We start from the raw sequence: 26885 nt of genomic DNA on the forward strand, positions 1-26885 counted from the left end.
GCATCAGCCAACACATCCTCCTCTATAGATGATCTTGAAATATCTAAAGGGAGCCTTTTGGGAGGTCACTACAAGGTAGAGGGTTTCCTTGGAGAAGGGCGCTTTGGTATTGTAACCAAATGTCGCAATACAAAAACCAACGAATTTGTTGCTATCAAAGTCAACAAGAGAAACCCTGAAATTCTGCAACAGGCAAAAATGGAAATTTTCATCCTGGAGCAGCTACGAGGCTTGGATGCCCATAGATGCAACATTGTTAAATGGAACGACTTTTTCGTTGAAGGTCACAGCATTTGCTTAAATTTTGAACTCCTCGATCAAAGCCTGTGGGAGTACATGCGGGACCGGGGGAACCGGGTTCTCCCAATAGGCGCAATCAGGGCAGTGTTATTTCAGCTTGCAAATGCTCTGTCCCACCTGGGTTATTTGGGAATAGTGCATGCTGACCTCAAACCTAGAAACATAATGGTTGTGGACCGCTATGAGTGTCCCATCAAAGTCAAACTTATAGACTTTGGCTTTGCATGTCCCGCATCTATAGTGATTCCTGGTGACTGTGTGGGGACGGTTGGTTATAGAGCACCTGAGGTTATGATTGGTAGTCTATTTAATGAAGCAATAGACATGTGGTCCCTGGGGCTGGTAGCTGTGGAGCTTGCTACAGGGTGTCCTTTCTACCCTGGGAAAAATCATTATGATGTTTTGAAATTCATCATACAGACCCAGGGACAGCCACCAGATCACGTTTTAGACTCTGGCTTATACACTGATCACTATTTCATAAACGACAACTACAACGGACAGCGCTGGACATTTAAGACCGAAAGACAATTTCAAGATGAGACAGGTTATCAGTCCAAAAACACTCGATGCATAAGACTTAAGTGCCTCGATGACCTGGAACGAATACTGAGGGGTTGCCGAAGAACTGAAAATAGCCAACATTTATTTTTCAGCCTAATCAAACAGATGTTAGCATTGGATCCAAACCAGCGCATAACACCCTCGGAGGTTCTCCACCACCCCTTTTTCAGTCCTGGCCTCTCTAAGAGTTCTCCTGCACTGACATGAGTAGCACAGGGGGACAAAACCTTGTGGTCTCTCAGCAGCCTTCAAGTTGCAAAAGAGAAGAATCACAGAAAATCAGCTGCAGTTCCCAAAACTCAGAAGAATTTTCTCAACAAGAATACGTCAACGCATCAGCCAACACATCCTCCTCTAAAGATGATCTTGAAATATCTAAAGGGAGCCTTTTGGGAGGTCACTACAAGGTAGAGGGTTTCCTTGGAGAAGGGGGCTTTGGTATTGTAACCAAATGTCGCAATACAAAACCAACAATTTGTTGCTATCAAAGTCAACAAAAACCCCTAAAATTCTGCAACAGGCAAAAAGGAAATTCTCATCCTGGAGCAGCTGCGAGGCTTGGATGCAGATAGATGCAACATTGTTCAATGGAACGGATTTTTCCTTGACCACCAGCGGATCTGCTTAAATTTTGAACTCCTTGACCAATGCCTGTGGGACTACATAGAGGACCGGAAAACCAGGGTCTCCCCATGTTTAAGTCAGGCCAATTTTACATCAACTCACAAATGCTCTGTCCCACCTGGGTTCTGTGGGAATAGTGCATGCTGACCTCAAACCTGGAAACATAATGGTTGTGAACCGCCATAAGTGTCCCATCAAAGTCAAACTTATAGACTTTGGCCTTGCATGTCCCGCGTCTAAAGTGAATCCTGGTGGCTGTGAGGGGACGGTTGGTTATAGAGCACCTGAGGTTGTGATTGGTAGTCGATATAATGAAGCAATAGACATGTGGTCCCTTGGGCTGGTAGCTGTGGAGCTTGCTACAGGGTGTCCTTTCTACCCTGGGAAAAATGATTATGATGTTTTGAGATTCATCATACAGACCCAGGGACAGCCACCAGATCACGTTTTAGATTCTGGCTTATACACTGATGACTATTTCATAAAAGACAACTACAACGGACAACGCTGGACATTTAAGACCGAAAGACAATTTCAAGATGAAACAGGTTATCAGTCCAAGGACACTCGATGCATAAGACTTAAGTGCCTCGATGACCTTGAACAACTACTGAAGATAAGGGGGTGCTGGGAAAAAATCCAAAATGTATTTGTCAGCCTAATCAAACAGATGTTAGCATTGGATCCAAACCAGCGCATAACACCCTCGGAGGTTCTCACCACCACCCCTTTTTCAATCCTGGCCTCTCTAAGAGTTCTCCTGCACTGACATGAGTAGCACAGGGGACAAAACCTTGTGGTCTCTCAGCAGCCTTCAAGTTGCAAAAGAGAAAGAACGCAGAAAATCAGCTGCAGTTCCCAAAACTCAGAAGAATTTTCTCAACAAGAATATCGTCAACGCATCAGCCAACACATCCTCCTCTATAGATGATCTTAAAATATCTAAAGGGACCCTTTTGGGAGATCACTACGAGGTTGAGGGTTTCCTTGGAGAAAGGCGCTTTGGTATTGTAACCAAATGTCGCAATACAAAAACCAACGAATTTGTTGCTATCAAAGTCAACAAAAAAGAACCTAAAATTCTGCAACAGGCAGAAAAGGAAATTCTCATCCTGATGCTGCTGCGAGGCTTGGATGCAGATAGATGCAACATTGTTCAATGGAACAACTTTTTCATCGACGGTGACAGCATCTGCTTAAATTTTGAACTCCTCGATCAAAGCCTGTGGCAGTACATGCGGACCGGAATAACCAGGTTCTCCCAATAGGCGCAATCAGGCTAGTGTTATTTCAGCTTGCAAATGCTCTGTCCCACCTGGGTTCTGTGGGAATAGTGCATGCTGACCTCAAACCTAGAAACATAATGGTTGTGGACCGCTATGAGTGTCCCATCAAAGTCAAACTTATAGACTTTGGCTTTGCATGTCCCGCATCTACAGTGATTCCTGGTGACTGTGTGGGGACGGTTGGTTATAGAGCACCTGAGGTTGTGATTGGTAGTCTATTTAATGAAGCAATAGACATGTGGTCCCTGGGGCTGGTAGCTGTGGAGCTTGCTACAGGGTTTCCTTTCTACCCTGGGAGAAATGATTATGATGTTTTGAAATTCATCATACAGACCCAGGGACAGCCACCAGATCACGTTTTAGATTCTGGCTTATACACTGATGACTATTTCATAAAAGACAACTACAACGGACAGCGCTGGACATTTAAGACCGAAAGACAATTTCAAGATGAGACAGGTTATCAGTCCAAGGACACTCGATGCATAAGACTTAAGTGCCTCGATGACCTTGAACAACTACTGAAGATAAGGGGGTGCGGGGAAAAAATCCAAAATGTATTTGTCAGCCTAATCAAACAGATGTTAGCATTGGATCCAAACCAGCGCATAACACCCTCGGAGGTTCTCCATCACCCCTTTTTCAGTCCTGGCCTCTCTAAGAGTTCTCCCTGACATGAGTAGCACAGGGGGACAAAACCTTGTGGTCTCTCAGCAGCCTTCAAAACAGAAAGATCATAGAGAATCAATCTCCAGCATTGCTTCAACCATGGACAAAAATGACAAAAACACAAACAGGGATTGGAAAAAGCCATTAACAGCAGATTACATTGCAAGAATTAATTAAGCTGCTCCAATAATGATCACTTTGGCTTTTTTTTTTTTTTTTTTAAATTTTCACTCCCCCCACCCCAACCAGTCGCGACAGATGGCTGTCCCTTTAAGAGCCTGGTTCTGTCGAAGGTTTCTTCCTTTTAGAAGGGAGTTTTTCCTTCCCACTGTCGCTCATTGCTTGCTCATAGGGAATCACTTGATTGTTGGGGTGGCCAAAACTCTAGGGGAACTAGCAATTCTTGTGAAAATTTAAAAGGGAAGAAAAGCCTAAAAAGATAAAAACAACTGATGAACATGTTCTTGAACTAAGGCACAATTTTTCTTAAAATCCATTAAGTAATCTCTGTGTCAAGTTCTTACCAATATTCAAAGCGGAGCAGCGGACAACTTACCATTACATCAGTACTTCAATCAGACCTAATTTGATCCAAATTGGAAACAAACTGGATGTTTATTAAATAAACCAGCTTTAAGCATCATCTAATTGTTGTTTGTAACTCTTTTTAAACATAGTGCTAACCTTTAGCCTCCTAGTAGACATACATGTTTTATAAATGGGAAAATCCTCTTTTCTTTAGAAAAGTTAAGCTCTGACCTTGAAGTCAGGCCACAGCTAGCAGGTCACTACCAGGCTCCACCATCAGCCAGCAGGCCACAGCCAGGCTCCACCATCAGCCAGCAAGCCACAGCCGGGCTACACCATCAGCCAACAGGCCACAACCAGGCTCCAGCATCGGCCAGCAGGCCACAACCAGGATCCACCATCAGCCAGCAGGCCACAGCCAGGCTCCACCATCAGCTAGCAGGCCCAGCCAGCAGGTCACTACCAGGCTCCACCATCAGCCAGCAGGCCACAGCTAGCAGGTCACTACCAGGCTCCACCATCAGCCAGCAGGCCACAGCTAGCAGGTCACTACCAGGCTCCTCCATCAGCCAGCAGGCCACAGCCGGGCTACACCATCAGCCAGCAGGCCACAGCCGGGCTCCATCATCAACCAGCAGGCCACAGCCAGGCTACACCATCAGCCAGCAAGTCACAGCTAGCAGGTCACTACTAGGCTCCACCATCAGCCAGCAGGCCACAGCCGGGCTACACCATCAGCCAGCAGGCCACAGCCGGGCTCCATCATCAACCAGCAGGCCACAGCCAGGCTACACCATCAGCCAGCAAGTCACAGCTAGCAGGTCACTACTAGGCTCCACCATCAGCCAGCAGGCCACAACCAGGCTCCACCATCAGCTAGCAGGCCCAGCCAGCAGGTCACTACCAGGCTCCACCATCAGCCAGCAGGCCACAGCTAGCAGGTCACTACCAGGCTCCACCATCAGCCAGCAGGCCACAGCCAGGCTCCACCATCAGCCAGCAAGCCACAGCCGGGCTACACCATCAGCCAACAGGCCACAACCAGGCTCCAGCATCGGCCAGCAGGCCACAACCAGGATCCACCATCAGCCAGCAGGCCACAGCCAGGCTCCACCATCAGCTAGCAGGCCCAGCCAGCAGGTCACTACCAGGCTCCACCATCAGCCAGCAGGCCACAGCTAGCAGGTCACTACCAGGCTCCACCATCAGCCAGCAGGCCACAGCTAGCAGGTCACTACCAGGCTCCTCCATCAGCCAGCAGGCCACAGCCGGGCTACACCATCAGCCAGCAGGCCACAGCCGGGCTCCATCATCAACCAGCAGGCCACAGCCAGGCTACACCATCAGCCAGCAAGTCACAGCTAGCAGGTCACTACTAGGCTCCACCATCAGCCAGCAGGCCACAGCTGGGCTACACCATCAGCCAGCAGGCCACAGCCGGGCTACACCATCAGCCAGCAGGCCACAGCCTGGCTCCACCATCAGCTAGCAGGCCCAGCCAGCAGGCCACAGCCAGGCTCCATCAGCAGCCACCAGGCCACAACCAGGCTCCATCAAGAGCTAGTGAAGCTACAGGAAAAGGCAGGCCCGGAGTTAGCAAGCCTCAGGATTGATTGAGGCTGCAGTAAAAAGAGGCACAAATATTTAGAAGATGCCGCCTAAAAGAAGTAATATCAATGAGGAGGAACTGGAGGACATAAAGAAATCTTTGAACTTTATGTCAGAAGAAATTACAACCATTGCAAAACAACAAAAACTGATAATCAACTTAATTGAGGATATTAAAGAATTAAAAAGACAAAGTGAGGAAAAGGACAAGAAGATTGCTTTGTTGGAAGTACAGTGGCAGAATTGGAACAATATTCGAGAATATCAGATGTATAGTAACGGGTCTGGAAACCAAGCACCAGACATATGCACGAGCAGCAGCAGAAGAGAGAGGGGAGCCGCCTGAGCAAGAGTTGCGCTCCCTGGAAGAACAGGTAATGGCCTTTTTCAGTAGTAAAGGCATTGAAATGGATAGTAAGGACATTGAGGGGTGCCATACTCTTCCAAGGAAAAACAAGAATCAAAAACCTGCCATTATTATAAGATTTGTTAATAGGAAGCAGAAAAAGAGCTACTGAAGCAAGGAAGAAAGTTGAAAGGAACGAATGTGTATGTTAATGAACACCTAATCAAGAAAAAACGCAGATATTGCAAGACAAGCAAGATTATTAAGAAAACAGAAGAAAATACAGTCAACCTGGACATCAGATTGTAAGGTGTTCATTAAGCTAAATGGAACACCGGAGCAGGCAAAGGTCTTAGTCATTAAAGAGCTGACGGAATTAGAAAAATACGGCTGATAAAATGTAAGGCAAAGCATTGGGATGGTCAATGGTACTTTCAATGAATTGTCAAATTGGTTGGTACTTGCTTAGGCAAAGTATTGTTAAAGGTGATGGTGTGTGGATAAGATATATAATAAAGTCAGATGTCTGACAGATTTCAAGTAACAAATCAAATGGATGTTGAAACTGGGACACTGGGGTATGATAGCAATATAGATCCTGACTGTAATTTTTTACCAAAATGTTAAAGGACTGTAACTATTATACAATGGAACAATTTAATAGGAACATAGAGCGGGGTAAGAATATAGCCATGGTTCATTTCAATAGTAGAAGTCTATATGCAAACTTTCAATTTATTAAAGAATATATAGCACAGTTTAATCAACCATTTGATGTGATAGCAATATCAGAGACTTGGATAAACACTGGAAAAGAAGAGGATTTTGAGATAGAGGGATATGAATTCCTCCATTTAGATAGGACTAATAAAAAAAGGAGGTGGGGTGGCACTTTATGTTGATAAAAATTTAAGGTTTGAAAAATGAGTAGAATGACGAGGGTGGTAGATGGAGTGATGGAATGTATAACAGTGGAAATAAATATGAAAAAACAGAAAAATATAATTGTCAGTTGCATATATAGAACACCAGGGTCAAAGATTGAGACTTTTAAGGACATTATGGAGGACTTGTATACAAATCTGAATCAGAAAAGAATGTTTATTTGTGGAGACTTTAATATTGATTTATTGAACCCAAATCATAACAAGAGTATTGAAGAATTTATTGATTCAATGTATTGTATGGGATTATTTCCCTGATAACAAGACCGACGAGAATAACCACTCATGGTGCAACTCTATTAGATAATATTTTTACAAATGTAATGGAAGAAAATATAAAAGGCGGGATATTGATAAATGATATAAGTGACCACTTACCAGTTTTTGTAACTTATGACTGTTGCTATAAAGTTCACAGAAATGAATGTAAGACGATATATAAAACAATTAGAACAGAAAAGACAATGCAGTGTCTTAAAAATGAGTTAATAAAACAAGATTGGACTATTGTATATAAACACAAGGATGTCAATAAAGCCTATGAGGCATTCTTAAGCATATTCATGGCCTTATTAGAGAAAAACAGCCTACTCATTGAAGTCAACAGGAAAGATAAGTATACAGGAAGACCATGGATGACGAAGGGACTGCAAAATGCCTGTAAAAAAAAAGAACACCTTATATAGAGATTTCATTAAAAGAGAACTACAGAATCTGAAAAGAAATATAAAAAGTATAAAAATAAATTAACTAACATAATGAGAACTTGTAAAAAAAAAGAATACTTCATCAAAAGTTAGAAGATAATAAAGATAGCATGAAAGGGATATGGAAGGTATTAAATAGTATAATAAAAAATGGACCAAGGACTAATGACTACCCTGGGTATTTTATGGAAGGGACAAATACTATTACTAAAATGAACGAAGTAGTAGATGGATTCAATGATTTTTTTATAAATATAGGGCCAAAATTGGCTGCGGAAATAAAGGTTGATATGATAGAAAGGGAGACTGGAGGAAACATTGAAAGGAATGCAAGTTCAATGTTTTTAAGAGCAGTGGAAGAGAAGGAGATATATGATATTGTCAGTGGACTTAAGAACAAAACAAGTACTGACTGTCATGATATTGATATGGTAATGGTAAAGAGAGTAATTGATGGTATTGTAAAACCGCTACAATATATTTTTAATTTGTCTTTCCAGGAAGGGTTTTTCCACAAAAATGAAAGTTGCAAAAATTATTCCCATTTATAAATCAGGTGAAAAGCATTGTTTTACAAATTATAGACCAGTGTCGGTACTCTCTCAGTTTTCTAAGATACTGGAAAAACTATTTCTAAAGAGATTTGATAACTTTGTGGATAAACATGAATTGTTGGCAAATTGCCAGTATGGGTTTAGAAATAACAGATCAACAGTTTTGGCATTGATGGATTTAATGGAAGAAATAACTGAATGTATGGATAAGAAGAAGTATGCACTTGGAGTCTTTCTAGATCTAAAAAGCATTTGATACTGTTGACCACAAAATTCTAATAATCAAACTGGAAAAATATGGGTTTAGGGGTGTGGTATTAGATTGGATAAAAAGCTATGTGATGAATCGACAGCAATATGTACAAATAAATGAGTTTAAATCTAAACTGATGGATATTGAATGTGGAGTACCTCAAGGATCAGTATTGGGACCAAAAATGTTTATTATGTATATAAATGATATTTGTAAAGTATCGAAGATACTAAAGTTTGTAATTTTGCAGATGATACCAATATACTTTGTTCAGGTGTGGAATTTCAACAGGTTTTGGAGGTGATCACACAGGAGTTAAAGATGTTAAAGAAGTGGTTTGATAGAAACAAATTGTCCTTAAATTTAAATAAAACAAAATTTATGTTATTCGAAACTATAAGAAAAAAATTAATATTGAAATTTGTGTTGATAATGTATATCTAGAAAGGGTTAATACCATAAAATTTCTTGGTGTGATCATTGATCATAAGGCCTGTTGGAAATCACACATCACTTATGTGAGGGGAAAGTTAGCACGGGCATTGCTGTCTTGGGGAAAGTAAAACAATTTTGGATAGGAAAACATTGTATATGTTATATTGTGCTTTACTATTACCATACATGAGTTATTGTGTAGAGGTTTGGGAAATACATATAAAAGTAATATTCAGACTATAATTATAATGCAGAAAAGGGCTATTAGACTAATAAATCAGGAGGGGTATAGGGCTCACACAAACCCGCTCTTTATTAAGACGCATAAGCTATAAAATTCCAGGATCTGGTGAAGTTTAAAACAGTGCAAATAATATATAAGGCAAGGAAAGGGATGCTCCCAATCGAAATAAGTAAATGGTTCTTAGAAAGAGAAGGAGGTATAATTTTAGAGGAAGTGGAATTTAAAATTACAAAAAGTAAGAACAACATTGAAAAGGATGTCTATTTCAATAGCGGGAGTTAAATTTTGGAATGAGTTAAAAGAAGAAATAAAGGTCAGTAGTGATATAAACCAGTTTAAAATAAAACTCAAAAAGAAATTTTAAATAAGTATAAGAATGAAGAAAATGCAATTAACCCAAGACAGCAGTCAAACTGATGTTTATTTTCTTGATTTTCTTGTTGAACATGACAATTTTTTTTTTTTTTTTTTTTTTGTGATGTTATTATGTTCTAAGTTGAAGGCATTGTAAACGTTTTGTTGTTCAAATTTAGATGATGAGGATGTAAACCTGAGGGGGTAGGGCTAAATAAGTATATACTTCAGCCTACTCCTTTTCAAACAACTGCATGGAATGATTTTATGAAATGTTGGTGAATGTATATGTTTGAAATAAAAATGAACTGAACTGAACTGAACTGAACTGAAGTCAAGGTCCCTGAGATTTAAACCTTACAGAGATTTTCAGTAAATGCAACCATGGTATTAATTTAAAAATTTTACATTGTCTCCTTCTTGAGTTATTGCATTCACAAACTTGGGTGTCCACAGCGCCCCGCCATATACCAGACTCAAAAGATTATGAGGTAGGTTTTTTGGGTTTTTTTTTAAAAGTTTTTTCATAAAGATTACAACATAAAAATAACACAATTGGGAATATTATTGCCATTTTTGAAAACACTATTTTGATGTTATCTAATGCGGTGCAAAAATAAATAACTAAATTGATAACTGGCACTGAGTCTTCTGTGTGCACACAGTCTGCATCAACACACGGGGACACTGAGACTTCAGAAGATTTTCACTGTGTTTGTCTAATTCAGCCACAACTTTCAGATTTTTCACATAACAAGCAGCACGGATTTTGTCCTCATCATTTCAGCTAGAAGTACTTTATAAGGTGGTCTTTCAAGTGAACATTGAACAGGGTTTGTACAGGTGCTTGAAATCCTTGAAAATGCTCGTTCAGGATTTAGACATTTTTATACAATCCCCCCATTTTCAAAGGCTCAAATTGAATTGAACAAGCAAGTTTTTTTGTTAATAATTGACCGTTTGGAGTGTAGAACTCATAGATATCAAATGTTGTTTCCTCCCTTGCGAGGCCTTTACTCTATCTGCCTTCAGTTCTGGTTGCTTTGCACTGTGAAGCTCTATCTGGTCATTTTTGCAGCATTTTGCTGAATCTGGCGAAGACTACAGCCCTGTGCAACTCAAAATTCATGCAGCTGCTCCCCAAGTCATAAGCTGTCCCCACCCTAACTGACAGACTGAATTGTCGTGAAGCCTCTCTGTTTCCATTCATGAAGATGTCTCTTGATTGTAGTCTATCAGTCTGATCCTTGGCAAAGTTGACAAACACCTACAAAAGGTAAGGGGCTTTAGTATCACTGAGACTTATTCTTTCTTTACTGACCCAAGTCTTGTTTAATTACGACCAAGCTTTAAAGTGGGATTTGGCAGATCGGGTATCGCAAAACACTCCTTCATGTAGGCGCTGACGGGACACGAGTCAGGGTCCGATTTGGTGTCTGCCAAACGAAGGATGATGGTGTATCCATCACCAAACCTGAAAGACGGGAAGAAACGAAGCACGTGATTCACGACTGTTACATGAGAAGATAAACTTCTCAGATCCTGACCTCTTCATGAATTTGTTCACCTTCCGTTTGGAAAGGGTCAAGGCCATTTGCGGTACTTTTTTCAGTATTAAGTCAGAACTGGGGGTGAAATGCAAAACACTACAGGATGCACTTTCAGCCTGTCTAATGTAGACAACACACCAGACATTAAATCAGGGAGAAGTGCAGCGTTTCGTAGAGGTAAGTGGATATTGTTTAGCTGGTATCGGATCGTATCCCTATATTTGCTGTATCGCACAGCACTAGCGTTTGGTTACCTGTTCTTCAGGTGCTGCACAGACCCAAGACACCGAAACCTGCCGCTGACCATGATGGCCATCCTGGTGCAAAGTGCCTTGCACTCCTCCATGCTGACAATACAAACATTTAGAGACAGCAGTAAATATTTTGCCTTTACAATACAAAACTCCACCGGGAATGAAATAAAGCTGAACCGACTGGTACCTGTGTGAGGTTAGCACTACAGCTCTTCCCTCTTTGGTGACACTGAGGATGCAGTTCCACAAAAATCTTTTGGGTCCATGCCAGTGGTGGGCTCATCCTGACAAAAGGTGGTGGGGGAGCATAGAGGAGATATGGAGTGAGATATAAGTTAGGAATATTTTAAGGATGAAGGTCATTCAATAATAACCACATCATCTTTTCTATTAAGCTGAATCATCACCAGGAATATAACAGGTGGAGACCCGATGAGGGAGATAGCTGTGGAGAGTTTCCTCTCGTTGCCCCCGCTGTAGCCTCCAGTCTCCTGATCTGCATACTGAGTAAGCCCCAGCTTCTTCACACCCCACTGCGCCACCTAGAGAACAGCAGAGAAACTGCTGACTGTAGCCAAACTTGATACTTCACCTCTTGAAATAACATTTAAAGATGACAAAACCTAGATTTTTACGATGACCACATATTTAGCAAAATAAAAACACCAACTTCTTGATGCATTCTCAATCATCCAGGAAAGTAAATCTCCAAAAGTTGAATCTGTTCATCTGGACGTAGCGTTTTGTGGGAGAAACGTTTCCTCACTCATCCAAGTGACTTCTTCAGTCTCAGCTGACTGCAGGTTTCCCCAAACCTTATAAACAGTACATTTGCATAATGACTGAAACCAGCCCACTGAAGGAACAATGGGCTGTGAGGTCAGTTCCTTAATCATAATTATGCAAATTCCCATGACCATTGATCAACAATCACTGACCAAAACCCACTGATCAAAGAACACTGATCAATGGCCATGAGTCCCATTCACAGAGAGTTGGGGAATGGCTGCAATCACAGCATTGTAAGATGGTGACAGATGTACCCTTAGGCCCCGTCCTCGATTCAGAGATGGTCTTTCCCTCTTCACGTAAATGGCCTCCTTGACTCCACGCTCAAACCAGCGTCAGTCAGCTGAGACTGAAGAAGTCACTTGGATGAGTGACGAAACGTTTCTCCCACAAACGCTACGTCCAGATGAACAGATTCAACTTTTGGAGAAAAACACCAACTCTTCAACATATCTTCCTTCATAAAACTCTAGCTTGGGAATTTTACACCACCTTAGAGACGAACTCCTCTGGCACCCCCCACAGGCGGGCGTACAGCTCCAGATGTTCCCGACCTGTGAGCAGGTCGCTGATGGCATCGAACTGTGGGCAGTAACCCATCAGCTGGTGGACCCGCTCCATTTCTGTCAGCACACTGAGAGCAGAGAAATAGCTGATGCAATGTCTGTGGTTTGGTACAATAGTAGTTCTGTAGGGGCTGAAGTCACTGCAGCAGACACGCTTTGTACCTGTGCTGGCTGAGGAAAGCCTCTCCATGAGTGACAGGTGTATCTCCAGTCAGCATCCGAAATGTTGAAGTCTTCCCAGCTCCGTTGACCCCAAGCAGCCCAAAACACTGGACGGCAGAGACATAAGAGCAGCATGCTAAAAACATCTATTTATATACACACAGCTCAGTTATTAAGTCATAAGATAACAGAGGCTTTTACTAGCAGAAGCAACTATAGAAAAAGTAGAAGGTCCATTACTAGTAACGATGGTATTTTTAGAAACTGCAGCACTACATGTGAAAGTATAAATAGCAGTTACAGTGGTGAAAAGCAGTACCTCAAGTTGCATTTACAATATAAAACAGCATCTATTGGCATCAATGGTACAGCACTCGCCTGGTTTACTTCTTATCTCTCTGGCTGCTCACAGTTTGTTCAATTACTCCCTCACAGATCAGTATCTACTCCAGTTAATTCCAGTGTACCCCAAGGCTCTGTCCTGGGTCCTTTACTTTTTATCATCTATCTCCTACCCCTAGGTAATATTTTTAGGAAGCATAACATCCAGTTTCACTGCTACGCAGATGACACCCAGCTCTACCTATCCTCCAAACCCACAGCTACTCTCCCACCCACATCCATTTCTGACTGTTTAAGTGAAATCAAGGTCTGGTTTACGCACAACTTTCTTAAACTTAATGGCAATAAAACAGAATTCATTTTAATAGGCACCAGATCAAAACTGACTACAGTTCCAACCAGTCCTTCATTATCCATTGATAACTCTGTTGTCACACCCTCCCCTCAGGTTAAGAGTCTTGGTGTCATTCTCGATAGCACTCTGTCCTTCACAGCACATATAAATAATATCACTCGGTCTTCCTACTTTCATCTCCGTAATATTAACCGTCTTCATCCCTCACTCACACCACACAGTACCGCCATACTTGTCAATGCTCTTGTCACATCTCGTCTGGATTACTGTAACTCTCTTCTCTATGGTCTACTTCATAAATCCCTCCATAAACTGCAGTTGGTTCAAAATACAGCTGCTCGTATTATTTCCAGAACTAGATCCACTGAACATATAACACCTGTTCTTACACAGCTCCATTGGCTCCCAGTTCACCTCCGTGTCAATTTCAAGATCCTGCTTCTCACTTTCAAAGCGCTTCATAACCTCGCTCCTCCATATCTATCTGATCTTCTCCATACATACTCACCCCTTCGTACACTCCGCTCTTCTTCAGCTTCCCTTCTGTCAGTTCCACCTGCTCGCCTGACTACCATGGGACTCAGAGCCTTTAGTTGTTCTGCCCCGAGACTTTGGATGCACTTCCACTTGCTCTACGGATCACACACTGTCTCACCTCTTTTAAATCACTACTCAAAACCCATCTGTTCAGAATTGCATACACCTGATCTGTCTTAGACCATTTTTACCTTGCTCAGTTTTTATATTTGCTTTCATGATTGTTTATGTCTAAATTTTATCTACCATGTTTGCTATATATACATCTTTTTTAATGTTTTTTATGGTATTGTTTATGTGCTACTGTAAGGTGACCTTGAGGGTCTGAAAGGCGCCTATAAATAAAATGTATTATTATTATTATTATTATTATTATTATAACAGTCCCTGTGATAATGTGGCTGTAACTACATGGATAAAGAACACAGAGCTGATAGCCAAAGGTGGTGTGTGTGTCTTCACAATCACTGGTGCGCAGAGATCCTCACCTCGCTGCGAGGAATCCCGAGGCAAAGACGGTCTACGGCTGGCTTTCTGCCGGCTTTATAAACCTGAACAACAAGAAGCTTATTTGTTACACTTTTAAGCTGAAATTAACAACTCACAGTGTCAGCTCATCAGTGAGAGTCTCGAATGAAAAACATTTAGCTGCAGTAGAGTTAATTAGTGACCTAAAAAGTTCAGCGTTTACATTTTCCTGCACGTTGTACCTTGCTCAGGTCGATCATGGTGAGGATGTCTGAGTGTGCTTTTCCACTTTTGACCCTCTCTCGCAACATCCTCATCCTCTGGACCAAGAGGAGGCAACTCAGGCTTAGTCCACCAAGGCCTGAACAAACACACAAGCAACCAATCACCAACTCACAGATCCCACTTTTATTTGATTTCAGAATTTCTATCCATTAAACTGACACACTTGCACGGCAGCAATAAGAGGAAGGAAAAGGGAAACAACCTGAGAAACAAGAGTGCAGAGAAGGTTAAAAATAGAGATTTTTACCTGTAGCGGATGAAGAATTTGTACTGAAGGAGTATGGTAAAGATGAAGAAGACGACACCTTCTACTGCCATTGCAAAAAGGTTCTTTCCTACAAAGTCCCACTGAAGGGGGTCCAGGCTTGGTTTGGTACCTGGAGGAGAGACATTACATATTTCTATACCTTTCTATACTTATACATCTATATTTAGTCTTTGTAAGAGCAAATAACCCTTTTGAGGCTGACTAATATGTACCCAGTCTTTTGAAGGCATCCACCATGGCCTGGTTTTTGGCCATGTCGATAAGTCCTCGTCCCAAACAGAAATGAGGGAAGATTAAAAACACCTCCAGGATTCTGTTCACCTCGTTCAGATACTGGAAAGACAAAATCATTCACATATGATGGATTAGTTAAAGGTGCATTAAACAAAATTATGTTTCTACTGCAGAGAAATATTTTAAGGAACATTTCCTTAGTTAAGAAAATGTAAAACAAGAGAGTTAAAAGCATAGTTACTGTTATTTACATATATTTATCCCTTACTTATTCCTAGAACACAGGTGAAGTAGTAATTGAACTTCACGGCTGCGTAAAATTTACCTCATCTACAAACAGCTCCAGGACGAAGGTGGCAATGCTGCCGTTGATTCCAGTGAAGAGGTTGGAGGTCAAAAATGCATAAGCTGTGCTTGGGACAGTGAACACAAAGGATGCTGGGTACATAAGAGGGGTTATGGACCACCCGTAGAACAGGAGGAGCAGGATAAGAGCGGGCAGGTTGGTCTCAGAAGCGTATGACTGCTGCTGGAAACTGATGAAAATCAGCACCACCATGATAGCAGGAATGGTGTAGTTTAACTGGAAACAAAGGCAAAAAAAAGGGAAAACTATCCTGAGCCTGGATTTTTATCTAGTCAAGTATGTGATGATAGTCTAAAGGCCTTTACACACCTGACATGTAAAATCTGTACAAATATTTCGTGTTAAAAATGTTTCTGGGACGATTCTCAATGCAACTATTCATGCTCAGTAATTTCCCTGGACATTTATTTTTCATACTGAGCTTGAATTTTCTGATTTCTTTGTGTCTGAATAAACAGCATTGATCAATCTGACCACTGCATTTGGCAACAAGAGCGCTCGTAGCTCAAAACATGTATTGGATCCACAAACAGTAAAATAATACTATTTTACTTCAGACACACAGCTAGACGCTTCTCCAGGTCAATCAGGTCTCTGAACTTCTGTCTCTGCTTCCTCAGATGTGGAAGCCAACGAGAGCTCAAACTGTCCCACTGACATCCTGAAATGTGTGCGAAAGCACCGTGATACAGCTGCAACTCCTGGATCAAACCGTGAAATCTCAGTTTCTTCCTTGTCTTGTTCAGAAACATCCGGACCAGCTCATTATCGCTCAATGCTGTGTGTAATGGTCTTTACAGTGACAGTACCCTTTACAGTAGTAAATGGATTGATGAAACTTCCTGACTTACACTGATGCATACAAATCTGTCTGACTGAGGACAGTTAACTTCTTCTATCTCGAGCTGTACTGACCATGTCCCAGGTAAAATTGGCCAGCCAGTAGAGAATTGGTTTGACCCCGCTGACAAACTGCAGGTGTTTAGCTTTGCTGACTCGCTCCTCGATCAGAAAAAGGACGAAACTGGCCGGCACGAAGGACATGGCAAAGATCACACAGATGGAAACCAGGACATCCACCGATGTAGTCATCCTGAAGAAGAAAGCAGAGAAAAACGCATCAGAAGACTGTGGACCTCTTTATTTAAAAAAGAAAAGAAAAAAAAGAATAAATATTTTTTAACAACAGTGCACAGAGTTTAAATCCACTCTAATCTTCCCCCTCACATAAATAGAACTAATACAACGAGCACAAGAGCCAAACTGGTGAACTTGAACTCTCCACAGCAGTGAACTAACATGGCTACTTCGGTGAGCTGCTCCTTGGTGAGGTTGAGTGGGTGATTGTAGGCAGTGACGCCGTGCTTCCTCCTCTCAGGACCTGGTGGCAGACTCGCTCTCAGCAGGCCGTTGTTCATCACATTGACAAATGACACCATGGCGTGCCAGCCTTTGTTGTTGTACCACACCTGAGCACAGAAAAGGGAGCGTTTGAGCTGACAGAAATATCTGGACGCATCACCTACATCGCTTTCTTTAAAGTCTGTGGAAAAACAAACAGAAGACACAAAGACAGATAAAAAGATGCTCATTTACCTTCACATTGTTTTCACTGTTCAGCCCTCCTAAGACCTCTGGGAGTCTGTGCAGCAGGTTTCCCAGTGAACTGTTCTGTGATGAAGCAAAAAGCACACTCTCAGTGTTGACTGCTTTAATGGGGAATCATGTGGTGTGGGGGATGGTGGGTGAGGCTTTTTATTGTTATTAGCCGGTGCTCTGGTCAGGACTAGCTTTTCCTGGCACCAGCAGTAGAACTTCCAGCCCTTTTAAATATTTTACTTCCATTTTCCCTGCTATTCTCTCTGTAAAGGTAGAAAAAGGAATTAGTCTTATTAAAGCACTCATCTTAAGGCTCTCTGTACCTGTGGGACTCGGAAACGAGTCCTGATGGCCATGACCGAGTCTTGGAGATATTGGGTTTGAGATACAGCTCTGCCTCCGAGGGAGAAGCCACCATATCTGTGATACATTTTAGAAATAATACAAAGGTGGTTCAACCGAGTTCATGTAAACCAGTACAAAGCATTTAAAGAGATATATACAAAATATCTCCTCTATTTAACTGTGATAAGTGTAATTTAACAGCTTACCTGAATTCATTCACCCACTTCTTGGTTTTTAGGCTATTAAAGGCAGAGAGAGAGACAAGCGATCACAGAGTTACAATCATGATGGAAAAATGCAAATCAGTCAAAGTTTATGAAGACATTTATGAATACTGTGAAGTGTTCGGTCAATTGGGATCAAAATAAATGATAGCTATATGTATATTTTTATTGTATTGAGTTAATGAAGTACCTTTTCTTAAGGATTTGAGAGTAGGTCTTCACCAGGTAATCTGAGATGTTATAACTTGTCAGATTTTGCAGGATGTCTCCAGTCGGCCTTTTAATCTGAAAATAAAAAACTGCAGTGGGTCAGTTGAAAGCACTGGGGTCCAGTACAGTCCAGACATAGTCTACAGTATTTAACGAAAACAAACATTTCATGACAAAAAAAATCAGATAATGTTGGTTCTGTTACGAGTTAACTGGTGATATTTTCTGATGGTGCAGAGATCGTTTCACTGATCACTGTGTTACAGTAAATCAGTCCCGATTGATCCCGCGCTGACCTGTGGAGGCGGAAGCCCTCCAGCACCCTCAGGACACTCGGGGAGCATTCGGTGACGTCTTCTGTGCTGCACTGACATTCAGGTGAGGGTCTGTTTCTGCTCCAGTTGCCTCTGCTGAACATGTCCCAGGCAGAGTAAGATAACTGTGGCCTCATGAATAAACCACCCCGCCCAGCTTCACACTGAGGATCCCTGCAGGGAGAAGACAGTTTTGGTGTCATAGTCATCGATGTGCAGTGAAAATATTAAAAAAAGTATGCAGATTTACTCAAATCTATATGTTTACTTATATAGAGATGCAATTTCAGCTGAATGCCACTGGAGGTTTTATATTGTCTAACCACTCTGTAACCAAACTAAAACCGACACTTTCTGAAAACGTGCATACATTTTAGCCACAGCAGTAATATCTGTGTAAGGAAAATAAATATTTTCTGGTGCCTAATACACTGTATTTAACATCATGATGTCTCAGCACCACAAGTCCTTCTATCTTTACTACTGCCTCCATAAATACCACTGAAACCAGTTCAATGGGATGATCTTACGTCATGTTGTCCTCCTTTTCCATGCACTTGGTACCAAATCCAGGCTGGTCAAGGAGAGCTTCAAGCAGATTCTCCATGGCTGGGTTTCCAGGATCATCGTTGCTGTGAATATAAAAACAGATGTGTGAAAAGATTTTGTTTATTCTTCAAATATGCTTTGCTTGTAATTGTGTAAACTCTGAATGACGATTCACCCTGATAAACATGAAGCCTTGTCTATGCTTTATCAAATGCCTGTGAAGACAAGTTCCTGTGTAAAAAAGAACGGAAAGCTCCTTGACAGGGGATTTCTTTAAATCACCCTGCCGTTGTTCAGTTGAGACGTCTGAGTCAGAAAACACACAAACACTGCAGAAGTTTTTCACTCGCGAGGACAGTCATAGAAACATACGAACTGCGCCCCCACGACTGCCTGCGACATTTATTTATACAAGATTGTCTGTATTGTGTGTGTGTGTGTGTGTGTGTGTGTGTGTGTGTGTGTGTGTGTGTGTATGTTACATAGATAACATCATCACTCCAGTAGCGGGACTTTCCCTTTTCTACATCTAAATGTTCTCTGAAGACAGGAAGCGGTTAGTAGCTGCATAGGTTCATCACACAAGTTACTAGGTAAAAAGTCATTTAAACATGTGCTTAATAATAATATAAAAAGATACATTTCATATAGCTGATCATATTATACAATATTCTCTTAACATTCCCTCCTGTTGATCACGAAGTGAAATGTACAATTCATCAGTGAGTAACTACTTGCCTTTCACATTCTCAGTTACTACATCATTAGTTACACTTCATCTTCATCTGACAAATAGGAAAAGAAGTCTTCATCGGTTTTGGTACATCTGTGTATGCTGTGAATGACAAACTAATCATCTGTGAAATTACAGCTTCAAACAAAGAATAACATACGTAAAGAAAGGCAAAATAAAATCAAGAAAAATTCAATGACGATCAACAGTCTCTTTAAAACTTGTTAAAGTTCAGGGCTTCTTCCTGGATCAGGATGTTGATGATGTTGTGCACCTTACAAAAGTCATTAGATCAGATTTGGTGCACTTGTTCCAGGGTGTTTCTCATACATGGCTGTGTTAATATGCTCGGCATGTGCGAGCAAACATAACAGTCTTTCTCTGTGGTTTTGTTAAACACATATCTGTATCAGTCACCTTTCATCCAAGGATGGATGTGATCTTGTGTCATGTCCATTAGGTGTAAGCTGTCGTGCGTCCATCATCTCTGTCTGCCTTGTGGCTCGGCTGCTATTGGCATCAGCTGGGATCCTGTAAGGGTGAGCTTTTATAGTCAAGGTAACCAGGAGGCTTCCCCTTCACATTGTTGCACATTGGTCCATCACACCTGCACCTGGCTGCCCTAAAGTTGATCGGATAGAGGGTGGAGTGCAGGCTTACCCAACGGGGGCCCAATCGCACTACCCCCCCTCACCCCCGAAGCAACCAAACGTAGGTGAGGCTTCCCTAATGTGCTTCCTCCTTGGTGTCGGGGCTTCTCGGGACCTCAACCTTTTTGCAGTGGCTCTGATGTATCCAGGAGGGTCTCTCTGCAATTTTACAGGCTGTGGGTGTTGTCAATAACACTTGGTATGGACCCTCCCAGCGAGGCATACTCCAATTTTTCCTCTGGAGCACCCGTAACAGGATCCAATCGCCTGGTTTCAACCTGCAAGAGACTGGAGAAGATTCATACGGCAGTTTACTGTTCAAAACAATATCCTTATTTTCTAGTAGTTTTGCCATCCATTCTGCCAGAGTTGTTTCTCTGACGGATTTTTCTAAAGGTTCGCTTGTCACTGGCAGTGGAAAAGGTCTCCCATGAACAACCTCAAAAGGTGTCAGTTTTGAGAGCCTTGTGTTAATCTCATCCACATTTTTACTAGGCCTATGCATTCAGGCCATGGTCTTCCTGTTTCTGCCATGCATTTTCTGAGTCTCTGTTTTATTGTGCCGTTAGTTCTCTCTACCAACCCTGCACTTTGTGGATGATAAGCACAATGGTTTTTTATGCTGAATCCTAGTGCTTCAGAGACTTTACTAATCACATCATTGACAAAATGTGTCCCATTATCTGATCTTATCAGACTAGGAATACCATATGTTGGAATGAAATGATTGCATAAACATTTTGCAACTGAGATTGCATCTGCTTTTTCACTGGATAAATCTCTGGCCATTTTGAAAATACGTCTACAATCACTAGAGCGTATTTTGAGCCTTGACTTTCACTTAATTCAATAAAGTCCATGTGAATGGTGTGAAATGGATGAGGTGGTGTGGGGAAATGTCCTCTTTTTGTCCTCAGATTGCCTTGTGAATTGTGTTTTTGACAGATCATGCATGTCCTCACAAATTCCTTTGCTGAAGTTTCAAAATTCAGAGTATAGAAGTGTGTGTTTACAACTTGGACCATTCCCCCCGTCGAAACATGGGTCACCCCATGGGTCACCAGTGCTGCTGTTCTGTGTAGGGACTTTGGGAGTATTGGTTTACCTTCACAAGTCATCAAATCTTTTTGCAATTGTGCTCCACACTTTAACCATTTCTTTTGTTCTGTAGTTGGTGCAGCTTTTTGTTCATCTCTAAGTACATCAAGTGGTATTTGCATAGCGGATGCAGACATTAACGTGTCTATAGTTTGTTGTGCGGCTAACTTTGCTGCTTGATCTGCAAAGTTATTGCCTTGAGTTATTTCTGATGTATCTTTCTGATGTGCAGCACATTTGCATAATGCTAACCGTTTTGGCAATGTTATCACTTGCAACAGTGCTTTCAGAAGATTTCCATGTTTCACTGGATTACCAGTAGAGGTAATCATTCCTCTGTTCTGCCAAATTTTAGCAAAATGGTGCACTGCTGAGAAAACATACTGGCTGTCAGTGTGGATATTTATGTCTTGGCCTGCGTGCAATTCACATGCACGTATCACTGCTGTTAGTTCTGCACTCTGTGCAGAGTGTGAGGATGTTAGCGGTTTCGCTTCTACGACTCTATCTGCTGTAGTTACTGCATAACCTACACAGTTTTGTCCTAGGCTATTTTTAGACGCTGAACCGTCTACAAAAATGTCAGTGAAGCCAGCCTGTGGTGTGCTGTAGATGTCAGCTCGTGGCTTTGTCTCCTCATCTAACTTTGTCATACAGCAGTGCGGATAACCTTCGTCGGGTGAGGCCAAAAGTGTGCCAGGGTTTAATTGACCACACTTCTCAATGCTGATGTGTGATTGTGACAACAAGATTCCAACATACGACAGTTGTCTTGCGTGTGAGGTAGGACAAATTGGCTTGGAGTAGTATTGAAGTCACTGCATGGGGTACTTTGATAATCAAAGTGTGCCCTAAAACAATGTCAGCTGACTTTTTTACTGCTTCTGCTGCTGCTGCACAGGCCTGTACACACGTAGGCAGGCCTGAAGCAACAGAGTCTAATTTACAGGAGTAAAATGCCAGCGGGCGCTGTTTTTCTCCAAATGCCTGTGTTAGCACGGCTTTCATGTGACCTGCACCTCCATCTACATGTAAGTAGAAAGGCTTTTCATAGTCAGGCAAGGCCAAAACTATATTTGTCTGTAATGCCAGTTTCAAGTTACTGAATGCTTCCTCTGCTGCTGGAGTCCATTGTATTTTGTCTTTCAGTCCCAAATCCTGCCATAGATCATACTTTGCAGGGGTTCGATTAGTGAAGCAAACTCCGGTATCCAACTTCTTGAAAAATTGCAAAGTCCTAGAAAACTCATCATTTGCTGTTTTGTGAGAGGTTTTGAGCGTTCTGTACTGCTAGTTTCCTGCTGTCTAACAGTTTCTTCCCTCTCCTGTGAGTGTGTGCCCTAAGTATGTAACTTTGGGACTCCACAATTGGAGTTTGTGTTGTGACACCTTGTGTCCATGCTCAGCTAAATGATGTAGTACTGCCATTGTGTTAGCTTTACAGTCATTCTGTGTGTTGCCTGTAATCAGGATGTCGTCCACATACAAGAGAAACTGCCCTGGTGCGGGCAATGTACAGAGTGACATACATTTCTTTAACGCCTCTGCATACAAAGTTGGGCTGTTTGAAAACCCTGAGGGAGTCTCGTGTACGTGTATTTCTGGCCATTAAATGTGAATCCAAAAGGTTTTGTGACTCTGGATGTAATGGCACAGAAAGGAATGCATTTGACAGGTCTATGACTGAAAACCACTGTTCTTTAGGTGTCACTTGATTCAAAATTGTGTGTGGGTTTGCCACTACGGGTGGGATTTGCTCCGTTACTTTGTTTATTGCTCTGAGATCATGCACTAAACGATATTTTCCCGTGCTTGCTTTTTTTTACTGGGAAAATAGGTGTGTTGCAAGTTACTTTATCTGTTTTCACTAGAATGCCTGCTCTCTCCATGTCTGCAATTACCGGTTTGATCCCTGCTTTTGCTTCTGTTGTCAGGGGATACTGTGGTTTAACTGGTCTGTACGTAGAGGTTGTTTTTACCACAACAGGGTCTGCACTTTTGATTAGTCCAACATCAGTTGGACCTGTTGACCACAGCTTTTCAGGCAACTGCTTTAATTCTGGGAAGAGCTCTAGTGAGAGTAAGTGTCATTCATTATTGGTGTCAGACATGTGAGTATCTGCACAGTCAGATAGATGAGTTGCTGGCTGTGTCGTAAGCACCCACCCTAATGTGTACCTCATACATCCTGTTCTACGGCCCTGAAGCCACCCTTTATGTGTTTCTTCAGTTTTTTCATATCTGTCTCTTTCAACTTGAGTCAGGACGTGACCTAACTCCCTCCAGTCTGTGTTTTCATTTCGTGCTACAGACACATGTGGTTTAGACATTCTATTCATTTCCTGTACTCTTCCTGTTTGTATCACTGAGCACACAGCATTGCCACTTTTAGTTACATAGAGGTGCTGCAATGTAAGCTTCTGTGGGCCTAATCTGTGAATTTGTGTGTCATATGAAGGATCTGGGCCTGGGCTTTGTTTAAATCTTAGAGTATTGTGATACTCATCAAAAGCAAGTGGTCGGGAGTCTGGTGGCAAATACTTTTCAGCCAATCTCTGTAGAGGCTCTAATGGTGGAAGGTCTAGAGTCCAATAGTAGTGGGGCACTCCTTCTCCCTCACTGCTATAATTAATCTGTCCCTCCTCTCCTGCCTCTTCATAGTTTAACATCAATTCTGCGTGCATGCCTTGTGATCCTGGCACTACGCCAATTTTAGTTTCTCCATGCTGTCTCTCCCTAGGAGGTTGGCTGGACAGGATGGATCATATATACATTGATTTTTACAGCTCCTGCCACTTTCTTTATGCACTAGCAGAAGCCCTTCTGTTAGAGATTTTACACTAGTATGACCTGATGCAGACTTAACTGTCAGGGTGTCTTTTGAAAATTTTAGATTTTTAGGTTTTGATTTAGCACAGTTTTGCATGCACCTGTGTCACATAACATAGTCATGGGTTGGCCATTTACATGAATTTTTAGTATGGGTTTGTCTTCTAACAGTGTGACTAGTTCATACACATTAAACACTTCTGTGTCATCCTGTTTTCCTCACTTCCTTGTTCTCTGTCTAGTCAGTCTTCATTTCTACCTTCTCTATTTATTCCTGATCTACATTTTCTAGCAATGTGTCCTTCCTTTCCACACTGCCAATAGGTAATGTCTCTTTCCCTGTCGAAAACGTTCTGATCGGTTATTTCCTCTGTCTCTGTAACCTCCTCTGCCTCTTCCTCTATTTCCTCTCCTACACCCTTGCATCTGTCCTCCTGAAAATGCAATAAATCCTGTCTCTGGATCTACTGTGAAAGTACCTACATTCTCATTTTTTTTTTTTTATAACACGGACTGCATGCTCTGCATATTGCAGTGCGTCGGGCAGTGATCCTGTGTTCATAGTCACCCAGTGTTTCTCTACATGTGATTTCACTGGTGGTAGGAGGCCATTTAAAAGGCATTCTTTAGTTGTTGCTGATATGGGGTCTCTGGACCCTCTTCATAATTTAAACCTGAATTTTGTCTAAAAAATTGGACGCAGGCGGTCCAAAAATCAGAAGCTGCTTGGCTTCTTTTTGTTTCACCTCTCCTATTTTTCCATAGTCAGCCCTTGGGGCCAACCGTACTCTAATTCTCTCATATAAATTTGTTAGGTCATTGATTAGGTCGGTGCTTCCTGGTGCGTATGCTACACCCCCAGCGTTTGAGCCGGTAAAATCTCCTCTAACTGTTCCTATCTTTAAACCTAATAAATCTTGCACTACTTGAAGCATTTCATGACCGTTTAAATACCATTGCCTTCTGATCAGTTCTACAGCATCCCTCCATGGTATAAAACCTTCATTCAGTGGAGGAACGTCTTTCAGGACATTCTGTCTGTCTTTTGTGACCACGGACGAAAAATATGTATGTTTGGACGGTCATCTTGCTCTTCTTGTCCTTCTGGCCCTATTATTAGGCCAAATCTGGGGTTAGCTACTGCTACCATTGGGTAGATACCAGTGGCTGGCGGGTCGACTGTGTCTCCCCAGATGTCGGTCCCAGTGGGATCACGACCTATTTCTTCTTGTGGGTTATTTTTGAGTGAAAGTTCGTTTAGCATTGTCTGTGCTTTTACATAAGGCTGATGATGTGTGTGTGACCTAGTTCTTCCTGATATGGGTGAGTGCATAGTAAGTGGTGCTGTAGCTGTAGCTGCAGAAGCGGGTGATGCTGCAGCTGCGGCTGCAGAAGTGGGAGGTGGCGGTGCATATGGTGGTGGATTAAGACGCATATTGTGCAGCACTGCACAGTGTCTCGTCTTCTGGTTTTACTAAGCTGGCAGTTAAGTTCTGTTTTTCTGACTTTTTATCTTTTTTCTCTTGTTTTTCTTTTTATTCTCCTCTCGTCTAGCTGCTTCTTCTTTCCAGGCCTGGAAATATTGTGATTCTTCTTGAGCGTTTTCCTTTCTTTTTAAGTTTTTGTTTCTGCTATTTCTTTCAGAAGAGCTTCTTTCAGCTGTGTTAGTGCTGAGGGGCTGCATTTCCCCTCCCAAGTGGGACATTTTGTTTTTAGGATTTCTCCATCTACAAGCACTGATTTGTCCGGCGCCTGGACATTTCTTTTCTAACCACTGCTCGTCAGCAGTGAGTTTTGTGGGCTGATTCCCCATTGTTACAACACACCTGCAGAGCTTTCTCTGGTATGAGACTCAGGAGTGGTTGCTGACACGCCCTTCTACTCCGGGGCTACTTCCGCGGAGCGGTGTCAGTTTTTGGGACAGAACCCAACCTACTTCTTCGTCACCAGTACTTCAGCTTTTGCAGGATACACAAGGAAAACAATAAAAACAATGGAAGTAGTTCAGCAGCTTATTGTGCTGTAAAATCAACTTACTTCCAAACACATACACAAAACAAATATACATACACACAGATAGACATTTTGCGCTAATTTGTCACTTAAGTATTTCACGGTCACTTCTGAAACCAGTCTAAACACAGTTCCTTGTGGCGAACTTAAACCTTATTTGTCACTTAAGTATTTGACGGCTACTTCTGAAACCACTCTAAACTTAGTTCCTTCCGCGAACTCAACCTATTTCACATGTTTTTATGAAGTAATTCCGCTACTTCCAACCTATTTTGCGCATTCTTCTAAACCCTTCCGGCGGTTTAAAACCAAAAGTGTTTTCTCACCCTCAGTCGCGTCTTTTGCTGGTTGTTCAGGTCATCTGGCTGGACCCCAACGCCGTGGACCAGGCCCGGCCTGGATACGAATTCACGCCCAGGGCTTTCACCTCTACCTAGAGAGGGCTGTCGACAGACTTGGTTCTGGCTTTCCCACGACGTCAGGATGCAGCAATCAGACCTTATTGGAGTCACAGAAACGTGTCTGATGTTCCATCTCTAGGCTTGAAGGACCAATTTAAATGACAGGGATTTCTTTAAATCACCCTGCCGTTGTTCAGTTGAGACGTCTGAGTCAGAAAACACACAAACACTGCAGAAGTTTTTCACTCGCGAGGGACAGTCATAGAACGCACGAACTGCGCCCCACGACTGCCTGCGACATTTATTTATACAAGATTGTCTGTATTG

General features: G+C 42.1%; 1 pseudogene; it reads right to left on the reverse strand.

Annotated features, from left to right (window-relative positions):
• Positions 1–7127: 7127 nt before the first annotated feature.
• Positions 7128–26885, reverse strand: part of LOC120435739 — a 36142-nt pseudogene continuing 16384 nt past the window's right edge.

This window comes from Oreochromis aureus, linkage group 22, assembly GCF_013358895.1.
Source record: "Oreochromis aureus strain Israel breed Guangdong linkage group 22, ZZ_aureus, whole genome shotgun sequence".
Lineage (NCBI taxonomy): Eukaryota > Metazoa > Chordata > Actinopteri > Cichliformes > Cichlidae > Oreochromis > Oreochromis aureus.